We start from the raw sequence: 11647 nt of genomic DNA on the forward strand, positions 1-11647 counted from the left end.
ATCCAGCATTTCTATCTGTCTCATATCTAAAGTGCCCTATCAACTTGTATCTAAGCAAGCAAGATTCTGCCTCCTTACACATATGGAGAAATGCAACCTCTTTGCCACATCTTCAAACAACTCTAGTGACTTCTATTAATATTAGAAGTAGCAAAGAATCCTGTGGCACCTTATAGACTAGCAGACGTTTTGCAGCATGAGCTTTCGTGGGTGAATACCCACTTCTTCAGATGCAAGCAGTGGAAATTTCCAGGGGCAGGTGTATATATAAGCAAGCAAGAAGCAAGCTAGAGATAACGAGGTTAGATCAATCAGGGAGGATGAGGCCCTGTTCCAGCAGTTGAGGTGTGAAAACCAAGGGCGGAGAAACTGGTTCTGTAATTGGCAAGCCATTCACAGTCTTTGTTTAGTCCTGAGCTGATGGACTTGTGTCTGATGGACACAAATCAGACATTAGGAATGGCAATATACAAAAACCTGTAGGAGAACACTTCAACCTCCCTGGCCACACAATAGCAGATCTTAAGGTGGCCATCCTACAGCAAAAAAACTTTAGGACCAGACTTCAAAGAGAAACTGCTGAGCTCCAGTTCATCTGCAAATTTAACACCATCAGCTCAGGACTAAACAAAGACTGTGAATGGCTTGCCAATTACAGAACCAGTTTCTCCTCCCTTGGTTTTCACACCTCAACTGCTGGAACAGGGCCTCATCCTCCCTGATTGATCTAACCTCGTTATCTCTAGCTTGCTTCTTGCTTGCTTATATATACACCTGCCCCTGGAAATTTCCACTACTTGCATCCGAAGAAGTGGGTATTCACCCACGAAAGCTCATGCTGCAAAACGTCTGTTAGTCTATAAGGTGACACAGGATTCTTTGCTACTTCTACAGAACCAGACTAACACGGCTACCCCTCTGATACTATTAATATTAGTAAACAGTGAATGATTACCCTTCTCACGCCAAATTCACAACAGCAACCCTTATGATTCCACGAGTGTTGGGGGAGCACACACAACAGCAGCCATGGCTACACCCTTTAAATGGGTGAAGTGTGCCTTCCCCTTGGGTCACATCAGCTTTACTGGCTGGCACAGAAAGGAATGGAGGCCTCTGGGATTTTTTATGCAACTGGCTGTACTAAACTCCCAAGGTGAAATCCTGGCCCCAGTGAAGTCAAAGGCAAAACTCTTATTGACTTCAATTCAGAGGATGGCTTCAGTATTTTTTTAAACCAAAACATAGCCGACATCCTACGTGTGGATGGAAATGTTCAACTAAGCACTCAGAAAAAAAACTTTAAAAATACACATTTTGGGATTTTCCCCCTCTAATGCATTAATGTATGAAATTGGTTTAGAGCATTGTGCCATTATTTTAGAGTTAAACAGTTAAAATGTTTTATACAGGAACATCAAAACTATATATGCTTCAAACACCAAACATTTTTAATGACTTTCAGATAAAACAATTTATTTATGCAATTAACAACTACATGCAATTTCTAATAATTAGCAGATAATAGTTATCCACAAAGTACTTTATAAAATTGCCTTCTGAACTGCATTCATTCTGTAGGGAACCACTAAAAATTAGACTATAAAATTACCAGAAAATGTACTGCATTCTGTATTCGGTTTCCACTTCAAATTTATGGGCTTGAATATTTGTAAATATTTGGTTTCAGGGAAAGATATCAGGCCCTATCACCTTACTTTTATACAAGGAAATTAAAACTGCAGCAGTTTGCTCTGCAATATTATATTTATACCATTTTTTCAGCAAAAATATGTTTAAAAAGTATCTTCATATTACAGATTTGCTAACCACAGACATTCAAAATTCATGAGCTTGACTTATCATTAGAATACATTTGGAGTCTGTCTGGCTTATGGTCTTTGAGCATTTAGGGTTCACGTTTTCAGCTTTTCTCCACAACTATGAAGGCTAGAAACTTTAGTTTCATCTGAAAATCTCAGTTTTCATTATACACATAACTCCAGGAGCTGGGGCTTCAAGAAAAAAACACCAAATATCAAAATAAAATCAGAGTTGGCATCAGTGATTATGTGGGGTGGGTTTTGTCCCGATAGGCCTATTTACACAGCTCCTGTTGAGTTCATGGCCTGTAAAAGGGGTGAACCTTTGGAGCATTAGAAATGTAGTTTACACAGTCCTACACAGTCTTTGACTAAAAGGTAGGCTAGGGGCCAGAGGGAGTGAGACGGTGAGTGGCCAAAGTGCTCTGTAATTCAAGTTTATGCCAGTCTTAATTATTTGGCATTATTAAATCATATAAAAGTAAAAAAAAATAATTTTCATCCATGGCTGGATAAGAAAGTTTTGATTTCTGCATCCTCAGATACCCTGGATCACTGACATGTCTGGATTGTTGGGCATATCCCTCCTTGCACTTCTGTGTGTTGCATATTGTACAATTGGATCTATTGTAAATCATTTACCCCATATAGAGTGAGTGACAGAATTCATTCTGAAACATGTTTCCCTGGCATTCAAGAGAACACAAATCCAGAACTGTTTCAGATTTTGAAGGGTACACTTCATGTATTTTATTTATTTATTTATTGTATTATCACAAAAGAAAATATTCTCCTAGTCTCAGCATTGCTGTATTCCTGCCAACACAGGAAGGTGCTGAAATACCATCCTTTCCTAGAAAAGAAGGTCTAAGAAAGCCAACAAAAGCAGGTTAAAAATGAAACATTTAAAACAAAACAAAACTTTCCTTTGAAGAAGATGGGCAACAGTGATGAGCCCGTGGTACTGTTTGGAATCGAGGCATTTAATGGGTCTAATTACCCTGCACTTTCCCTGCCTTGAAAACTGTGGCTCCTGTCCAGCTACAGGTTTGATCCAAAGCACAATGTTGTGCTTAATGGCTGTTAACATTCATGGGAGCTATTTTTGCACAGAGACTATGCCTCTACTTGATGAAAACCACAAAAATACTGTTTTCAGAGCATTTAACATTGAAGATCATGGCGGCAACTGAGAGATTTCCTGGCTTGGCAGATGGGAAAAGCAGCATGAGTTATCATCTGGGGGGGGAAAAAGGATGGGAACGAGACACAATGCAAAAAAATATATACACACAAAAAAAGGAAAGAAGAAAAATGTGAAATTAAGGCCATGGAAAAAAAAAGAGAAAAGAGAAACAAAGTTAAGGCGGAAAGATTGAAGAAAGACAGCTGCATGACAAAACACCACCGCGACTGGGCATTTTTTTTGTTATTAAAATTAAATTTGACAGGAAATAATTTTATTAATATTATACTGTGTTTATTTTTAAGATATTTTCCTTCTTCATTGCTGATGGTTCTTGGATTCCTCCATCACTAATCAGGCTTTGGGAAAAGGGAATGAAAGTCAGGATATTCAAGGGAGGAAATTCTCCCACTAATATAGGGCTCTGTCATCATTTCCTTTCCTTGAACCATACAAACATGCATTGCTTGATAACCTCTACGTTCTTCCAGCAACTGCTATGTTTTCCCAGTTGATACCACATCTGGGAAAGTCAAAGTGTTTGAGAATTCTTGGAGCCACATAGAGACTGAGTGATTCTTTCTAGAAGTACTTCTGAACTATCCGTGTCCTACTCTACTTTCTTAATTTTTTTCATCTTCTGGAAATAAATGGCAACTACAATGTAAAATAATAGTATTACATTTCTGTATAGGCTTAGCTAAGCTTGTGTCTCACAAGGAAAACAAGCGGTCATGGAGAAAGAAACCGCTTTGCCACCTGTACCATATTTTGTTTCATGTCAATGTACTTCTATTGATGCCACAGGGAGTTTCACATGCAGTGAACCAAATGTTCATGCCTCTCCCTTGCATAGTAAATGAGCATTGTGCATGTAATTCCAAGATAGGGTGGGAAAAAAATCCCAAATCCTAATCTGGTGGTTTGGCACAGAGTCTTTGCACAAACTGAATGCTGCCACTATTACAGCCCACTGCTGTAATCAGGAGCAGCTCCAGGCACCAGCACGCCAAGCGTGTGCCTGGGGTGGCAAGCCATAGGGGGCGCTCTGCCGGTCGCCGCGAGGGCAGCAGGCAGGTTGCGTTCGGCAGCTTGCCTGCAGAGGGTCTGCTGGTCCTGCAGCTTCGGCGGACATCCCGCAGGCAGGCCACCGAATCCGCGGGACCGGGGACCTCCCGCAGGCAAGCCACTGAGGGCAGCCTGCCTGCAGTGCTTGGGGCGGCAAAATGCCTAGAGCTGCCCCTGGCTGTAATAGTAGCCCAGTACCTGCTTTCACTTGCACAGGGGGTTCGGGCCTGTGGATTCCTGTAGTGATGAGGTCGGTGAGGTAATACCTTTTATTGGACCATCTGCTGGTGAGAGGGAAAAGCTTTTGAGCTTACACAGAACTCTTCTTCACCTTGTCTCTCTCACCAACTGAAGTTGGTTCAATAAAAGATATTACTTCACCCATCTTGTCTCTCTAATGTCCTGTGACCGACACAGCTACAACAACACTGCAATCCCTGTAGTGGCAGATCAACTAATCAGTATTGCTAAACCTCCCCCAACTCACCATCAGTCTTTCCAGCCCTCCTGCAGTGCTACTGAGAGACAGACTCTGGAACAGAGCTCTGCAGTGCTCAGATATGCACAGTCCACTTGGGTGGGCTTTCTGTGGCTTTTCATGCCCAGAGATGTGGGGTTGGGCTGAGGCATCGAGGGTAACATTTGGCCTAGATTGAGGCCACAATAGAGTTCTCAGTGCTTATGACATAAAAAGCACTTCTGATTAGTCAATAATTGGTTTAAAATTTCCAGAAGTGTGGGAATCTAAAGACATCCCATTCTCTCTGTTTCTGCCCCACCCGCTCAACCCCTCACCCAAGTGCATGGTGTATGTGTTCTCTGACATAATTCAGGTTAGAGATACTTTGATAAAGGCAGAAGCAGTTCAATAAACTATCTTTACTTTATTGGAAGATCTTCAAAAGTTTTTCCTTTCCTTTTGCAGACTTATGAGCTAGTATCCAGTACTCAAACTGGGGAAAACATTGTGGAATGATTCACATACCATCTATCTTCTTCATTGTTTCCCTTATTTTCTGCAAGGAGCAATGGGGATATACCATACTCATTATTACAGATAAATTCTGGGCCAACGCCTCTCACAGGCTTTCCTAGTAACAACTGTTAGAAGCAGAGGCCTATTTCTTTTTTTTTTTTTAATTTCACATTTATGCACAAAAAGACCTTTGTTTTTTCCCCCTGTTCTCTTTGAAAAAATAAATAACGTAACTGACCCAATGTAAATAGTCAGAACAGCCAAATATGCTATCCTTTCTGGCACCTGCAGTAAATGCATGACAGAGAACTTAACTCATACATATATTCTTTTCTTCTTCTGAGATAAGTTTTTCAGACTTTTCTTATGTTCCCATATTCATACTGGCATTCCTACAGCAAAGACTAAAGAATCCCCCTCACCCCTCATTCTATCAGCAGGAAGAATTGGTTGATTAAGGTAAAAATATCTTTCATAATGGAGCTATCATTGCACAGTGACATTTCTTCCATTCCAAGTTATGCTTGGCCCAGTGACAGATCAAGAAGTCAAACAACTAATGGATACAGCTTATCTCTATAGAAAAAGTCTCCAGAATCCAAGACATAATGTAAAACGTTCATTTCCAGCAAGTTCAGCAACAGCATCTTTAAGTAGGATGAGTAGTACATTTAATCTTATAACAGTTACTAGTAGAATAGCATAAGTAAAAAAACCCACCACTCTGGTCTATCTAAGGCCACCCCACTTTTTACCCCTTTATACAGCATATCATTCTAATGTAGTAATGGCATCCCCCAAAGTTCTGACTTTAAAAAGAGATGCTGGACATGGTGTGATACTGCAATAACAAAATAACTGGATTATCATTGGGTTACTGATTGTGTGAACCATGCAGAAATTACAGGAACTCTCTCCCTGTTCCTACAACCCTCCCTTTATCCTCAAGTTGATGTTACTTTCCTTCAGTGCCCCCTAGAAGTTTTGATTTCTGCCCCCTAACCCCTAGAAGGCTGTCTCACCACAAAACTTCTTTATTGCTAATTATTTACCTGTCTTACCTCAAGTCTTGACACAATAAGTATTGATATATGTTAGTTCTAGCCACTAGTTCTAGTGGCCACTAGTTCTAGTGGCTAGAACTAGTTCTAAAGCTTACTTCTATATCCAAGTCAGGACCATCTTGGTTTTCATTAAGACATTTTTACAAACCCACCCACTCTTTTAAAAACTGTCATTGATTCTTTAATGACCAGTAGAGAGAACTTTAGCTTTTCATTTAAAAAAAATAAGTCTCCATCATGAGCACCACTCTGGTGTTTGATGCTATGCTGGTGTGGTGGTTCAGTACTGACATAACCACTGATCCTGCAAACACTTATGCACATGCTTAACTTGACAGGACTACTCATGGTAGTAAACTTCAGCACGTGTGCAGTGCTTGTGGGATCGAGACTTTGAGGGAATAGACCTCCTGCTATACCACTCATATCACTTCCTGCAGCACCTACTGCTTTTTTGAGTGTGTCTGTTCAAGAAATGACCAGAACTTTACTTAACTTTTAAGAGCTGAGCCAGTGGGCACTGGACAGCAGCAAATGATGTGATTATGGAGTAGGAGCTTCATGCAGAGTTTGAGTGGAGTCTATAATTCCAGAATGAACACATTACTTGTACAGCTTTCCCTTGGATATACAATTCGGAGTGTGAACATTAGATTAATGACAAATGGCTTAGGGGACCTTAAATTAGATTTATAATTTTAAAAGGAAGGGGGAATGTGGAAGGGTAGATGGGATCTGAATGTAATAAAAGGTCTTTATTTTATTTAGTTTTTTTAAAGAAATAACATTTAAATGAAGATTTTTTAAAATTTTTAATTACTCTGCTCAGAGTGTTAAAAATCCAAACCCCAAAGCATTGTCCTAGGCTCCAGCACAAATTCAAAGATCCAGGACAAACGCAGGCTGTGGTCTAGATTTCTCCATTGGATAGACTGAGGAAGGGAAGGAATCATTTATCTCAGGCTGCTACACTGTTCCATGAAAGGTTTCCTCAGCCCAATAGTTGACATAGTTCTCTGAGTCTCCAGAGGACTCCCATTATGTGAAGAGGGCATTATGGTTGCCTGCCCTGTCCAGTCTTGCTCACAGTCAAATAAAGAGCCCCTGAAAAGCTGGGCTTTGCGGAGAAGAGGGAACAAATCGTATGTACAGTCCTCCATCTCTGTACCCCTCCTCTCCCAACTTGCACAGTGTAATTGCAGTCACCTAGTATGGTGAACACTGCAGTTATGGGCAGGCGTAAGAGGCTAGCTTTGCGCCTCAATCCAGCTTGTTTCTTTGTCATGTCCAGGGCCTGCTACAGACACCAGTGCAGGAAGCAGGTGCTTGGGGCAGCCAATGGTAAGGGGCGGCACATCCGGGTCTTCGGCAGCAATTCTGTGGCAGGTCCCTCGGTCCCTCTCAGAGAGAAGGACCGGCCGCCAAATTGCTGCCGAAGAATGGAGTGGCGCAGTAGAGCTGCCGCCGAAGTGCCACTGATCGCTGCTTTATCTTTTTTTGGGGGGGGGGGGCAACAAAAATGCTGGAGCGGGCCCTGGTCATGTCAAGCTAAACGTTTGTCCTCCTCCCCTTTCTTATTTTAATTCTTTTCATTCTTATGGTTTTCAAGTTGTCGTCAATTAGTTTCATTGTTCTTTTGTAGTATTGTATTTCAATCTCTTTTTAGTTCTTGCCTGTTCCTATTTATTGTTTTTTTTCCCCTAGTTGTTCTTTATCTGCCTTTGAAAGTCTAGTATGTTGTTCTTTTCAATACATTCCTGATTATTTTCTTTTAGTTTTTTTAAATGTTTACATCTAAACTATATCTCTCTTTTCATTTACATTTATTTGATATTGATATTTCTGACCTTGGGTAAACTCTGTTTATGTGGAAATATAATATTTTATTACCATTTTTTCTTATTTTCCTTCTCCATCATTACAGTAAACTTTCTTTTAAACTTGTCTGCTGGATTAGTTTTTTCTTCTTCTTCTTCTTCTTTATTTTAATTCACATCCCTTCTATTCTTTTCAATACTAGAGTACAGGTTCAGAAAAATAATTTAAGAAACATGTAAAAGCTCCAGGACAGACTCTTTTTGCAAAGACTGCAGTTCATACACTTGGTGCAAGCACTTAATAGAAAATGAAAATGGCAAAGTTACAATCACCTCAATTGGCCCATTTCTCTGAGTGAAGGCAGTGACACTGGTGTACTTTATTGTATAAACATGTTCATAATTTGGCATCAGTGTATTTATATTCACTTTCTAGCAATGCAGACAGCAAATAGGCTCTTCATACAAACCAGTCTGTTAACATTTGCTTAGAGACAAAACTGATTACAGGAGGCAGATTGTTGGGGTTGTAGCCCCAAAGACCTGGAATAAGCTCATAATTACCACTAAAACAAAAACCATAACATGGTAAAAATGATAATCTTGCTCAGAGGGTGCAGAAACTTGCAGAATGGGAGCCAAGCCAATGCCACCATGCTCCAAAGCCCAGGGAAGACTGTACAAATACCACCATGTGCTTTGAGGAACTAGAGGCATCAATTCTGGGTGCTTCACGAAAGATGTGGACAAAATGGAGAGAGAGTCCAAAGGAGAACAACAAAAATGATAAACGGTTCAGAAAACCTGACTTATGAGGAAAAGTTTAAAAAACAAGACTTATGAAGACTTGAGAAAAGAAGATGGAGGAGGGGAGCATGATAACAGTATTCAAATATGCTAAAGGACATTACAAAGAGGACAGTGATCAATTGTTCTCCATGTCTGCTGAAGGTAGAACAAGAAGTAATGGGCTTAATCTGCAGCAAGGGAGATTTAGGTTAGATATTGGGGAAAAAACTTTCTACCTATAAAGGTAACCAAACTCTGGAATAGGCTTCCAAGGGAAGTTATGGAATCCCTGATATTGAAGGTTTTGGGGAGCAGGTCAGACCTGTCAGGGATGGTCAAGGTTTACTTGGTCCTGTTTCAATGCAGGGGACAGTACTTGATGACCTCTTGAGGTCCCCTCCAGCCCTACATTTCTATGATTCTATGATTAATGAGTCCAGTACCAATCAGCCAGCCACAGTACTATGGGCTGAAGAGTTTTAGAGTGGATGCCCCAAGATACATGAGTGCTCCCAGGTATCCTTGGCTCTGTTCAGTTAGAAAGCCATGCTAATTTCCTCCTCTGCACATTCAGTAATACTTCCCCTCCAGAGGGGAGAGTGCCTTTGGTAACCTACAGCTTCAAAAATCAAGGACATTTTGAATCATGGCCATTTTTGCTTGGAATGGGATGATAGCACCTACTGCCTAATTTAAGAAATATTTGTCTCTTAAAGAAGCTTTCAAAGCCTGGTAAATGTGAAATCAGCTGAAATTGTGACTATTCGATGGAACATAGGATATGTCACACTAGATCAGACTACTGATGTATTACATTTTTTATCTGCCTTTTTAGACTGAGTGTTGTAAATTATATTATTTGTTTTGGCTTGAAGTATGCTTAGTAACACTTCTGTGCTCCAGAAGGATACTCATGAAAATAGAATATGGATCTTACAAGGCTAAACTCAAAATCAAAATATAAAATAACCAAATTCTGTTCTAATATATACATATGCATTTGCACTCACACCACTGAAATTAATGGAGTAGCACCAGTGTAAATATGGATTAAATGAGAGAAGAATTTGGCCCTTAGACTTCTTATGAATATTTTTAGAATCACTAAATAATTTGAAAATTTGGACTGGATTTTAACTTCAGATACATTGCACAAATCACTAGATAGCAGCAGATTTTTAAATACGCACTTCAATGTTCACTATGAATTGAAGATAAAAATCTGGCTCTTACTGTCCCTTCATTATTTATTACTGTCTTTGTTTCATTCTTTGGAAAAGACAGTAAATAATTTTGTGATGGCAATTACTTCCTTGCTTGGGTCATCTTTGAAGTTAGAAAAATTAGTTAGATGGCTTTGTTTTTTTATCTTCTACCACAGCTGTTTCTGTTTGTGCCTAGCAATGTCATTGGGTACTTAAGTGTCCCACACTTTTGGTCCTGACGTGTAGAGGAAGAAATTGAATATAACATGCTATGGTTACTTTAACTACTGTGCTTTGCATCACTCTTCTTTTAGAAATGGATAGTCACCTACATGAATACATGAGGATAAGAAAGAACTTCTCATTTTCCTTTCACAAAAATTCATACAGCCAAAAAGGGAATGTTCCTAAAAATAACATATCCATATCAGTAGAAAATGATATGCAATTCTATAAAATAATATTTCCAAAATGTACAGCTAGGCTAGAAAACCAACTGATATTTAAAGCCCCAGTCCTGCTATTGACTCCACAGAGGTGATCTCTATGCCTGTGCAAAGACCCATTGACTTCGATGGTAGGAGTCTATCATGTGCAACCAGTTGCAGGAGTGGGGCCCTATATGCTGAGGGCAGGACAGAGATTCCGGAAACTTGGGTTATATTCACAGCTTTACTACAGAATATTCTTGGATTTACTGTATCATTTAACCTCTGCGTCAGTTAACCAATCTGGATAAAAACAATGGGGAAAATATTGCTTACAATAATGGGCGAAGTGCTTTGAGATCTCTTTGTGAAAAGAACCCTGTAAAAAGTATGATCTAGAGGGATTGATCTTCCACCCTGCCTGTGCTCTGTGGTGAGTGGAGGGTAGAGGGGTGCCAGCTGAATAGGGGCAGAATATCAGGAAAATGGGGATGCTATTCTCACACTAGCTTTCCTTCCTCTTTCCTTACAGCGGGGCAGGGTATGTTGTTGGTAGAGGAGGTGGTACAGTGTCCTATATCAGATTTTGAGAGATCTCCTGTATAGTCATAGTACTATATGGTCACCTTGCCTGTTCTCTTAATGGCAGATATTTCCTACTATCTACATATTTTTAAACCTTCCAGTATGTTGACTGGATTTGTTTGTTTTTAATCAGCTGTTGTTACTGTACCTCTACTCACTACTTCCTAAACAAAACACAAATGATTAATAATTATTATAAAATTTAATGTACAAGAATATTTGATATACAAAGAAGAGGATTTTCCTATTATTTGCAGGAACAAAGTCAAACTGAAAAATAATGGTTGTGCATTTAACCATTTTTCCCAATGCAGGGAGGATAGAAAAGAGATGACTTGGGAACAACTAATAGTATTTTGATGTATATATTGTAAAGTAGTTCAGTTACGTGTCCATCCCACTTTACAATTTGTCAACATGTCAGAATAGAACTCTTGACTAGCAGCACTTACAGTCTAAATGCATCAGTGGATGCAATATGAAGGGCTGTGGATTTTTAGAAACAGCCCTGAATAGGGGGAGGTCTGGAGCTGTGTAGCTCCAGGATGACCACTGAAGAGACTGTTCATCCCCATGCATTATTTTCAGTACTTTTTGCTCCATTAGAATGGAACAGTGTGCTCCTCCCCTTGTGCTGGCCTCTCTCCATCCCTGCGCTGTTTTTGCTGGCTTGCTCCTTGGGAGAAGTGGGAAAGAGGAGTAAGCT

The sequence above is a fragment of the Mauremys reevesii genome, linkage group 2 (assembly GCF_016161935.1).
Source record: "Mauremys reevesii isolate NIE-2019 linkage group 2, ASM1616193v1, whole genome shotgun sequence".
Lineage (NCBI taxonomy): Eukaryota > Metazoa > Chordata > Testudines > Geoemydidae > Mauremys > Mauremys reevesii.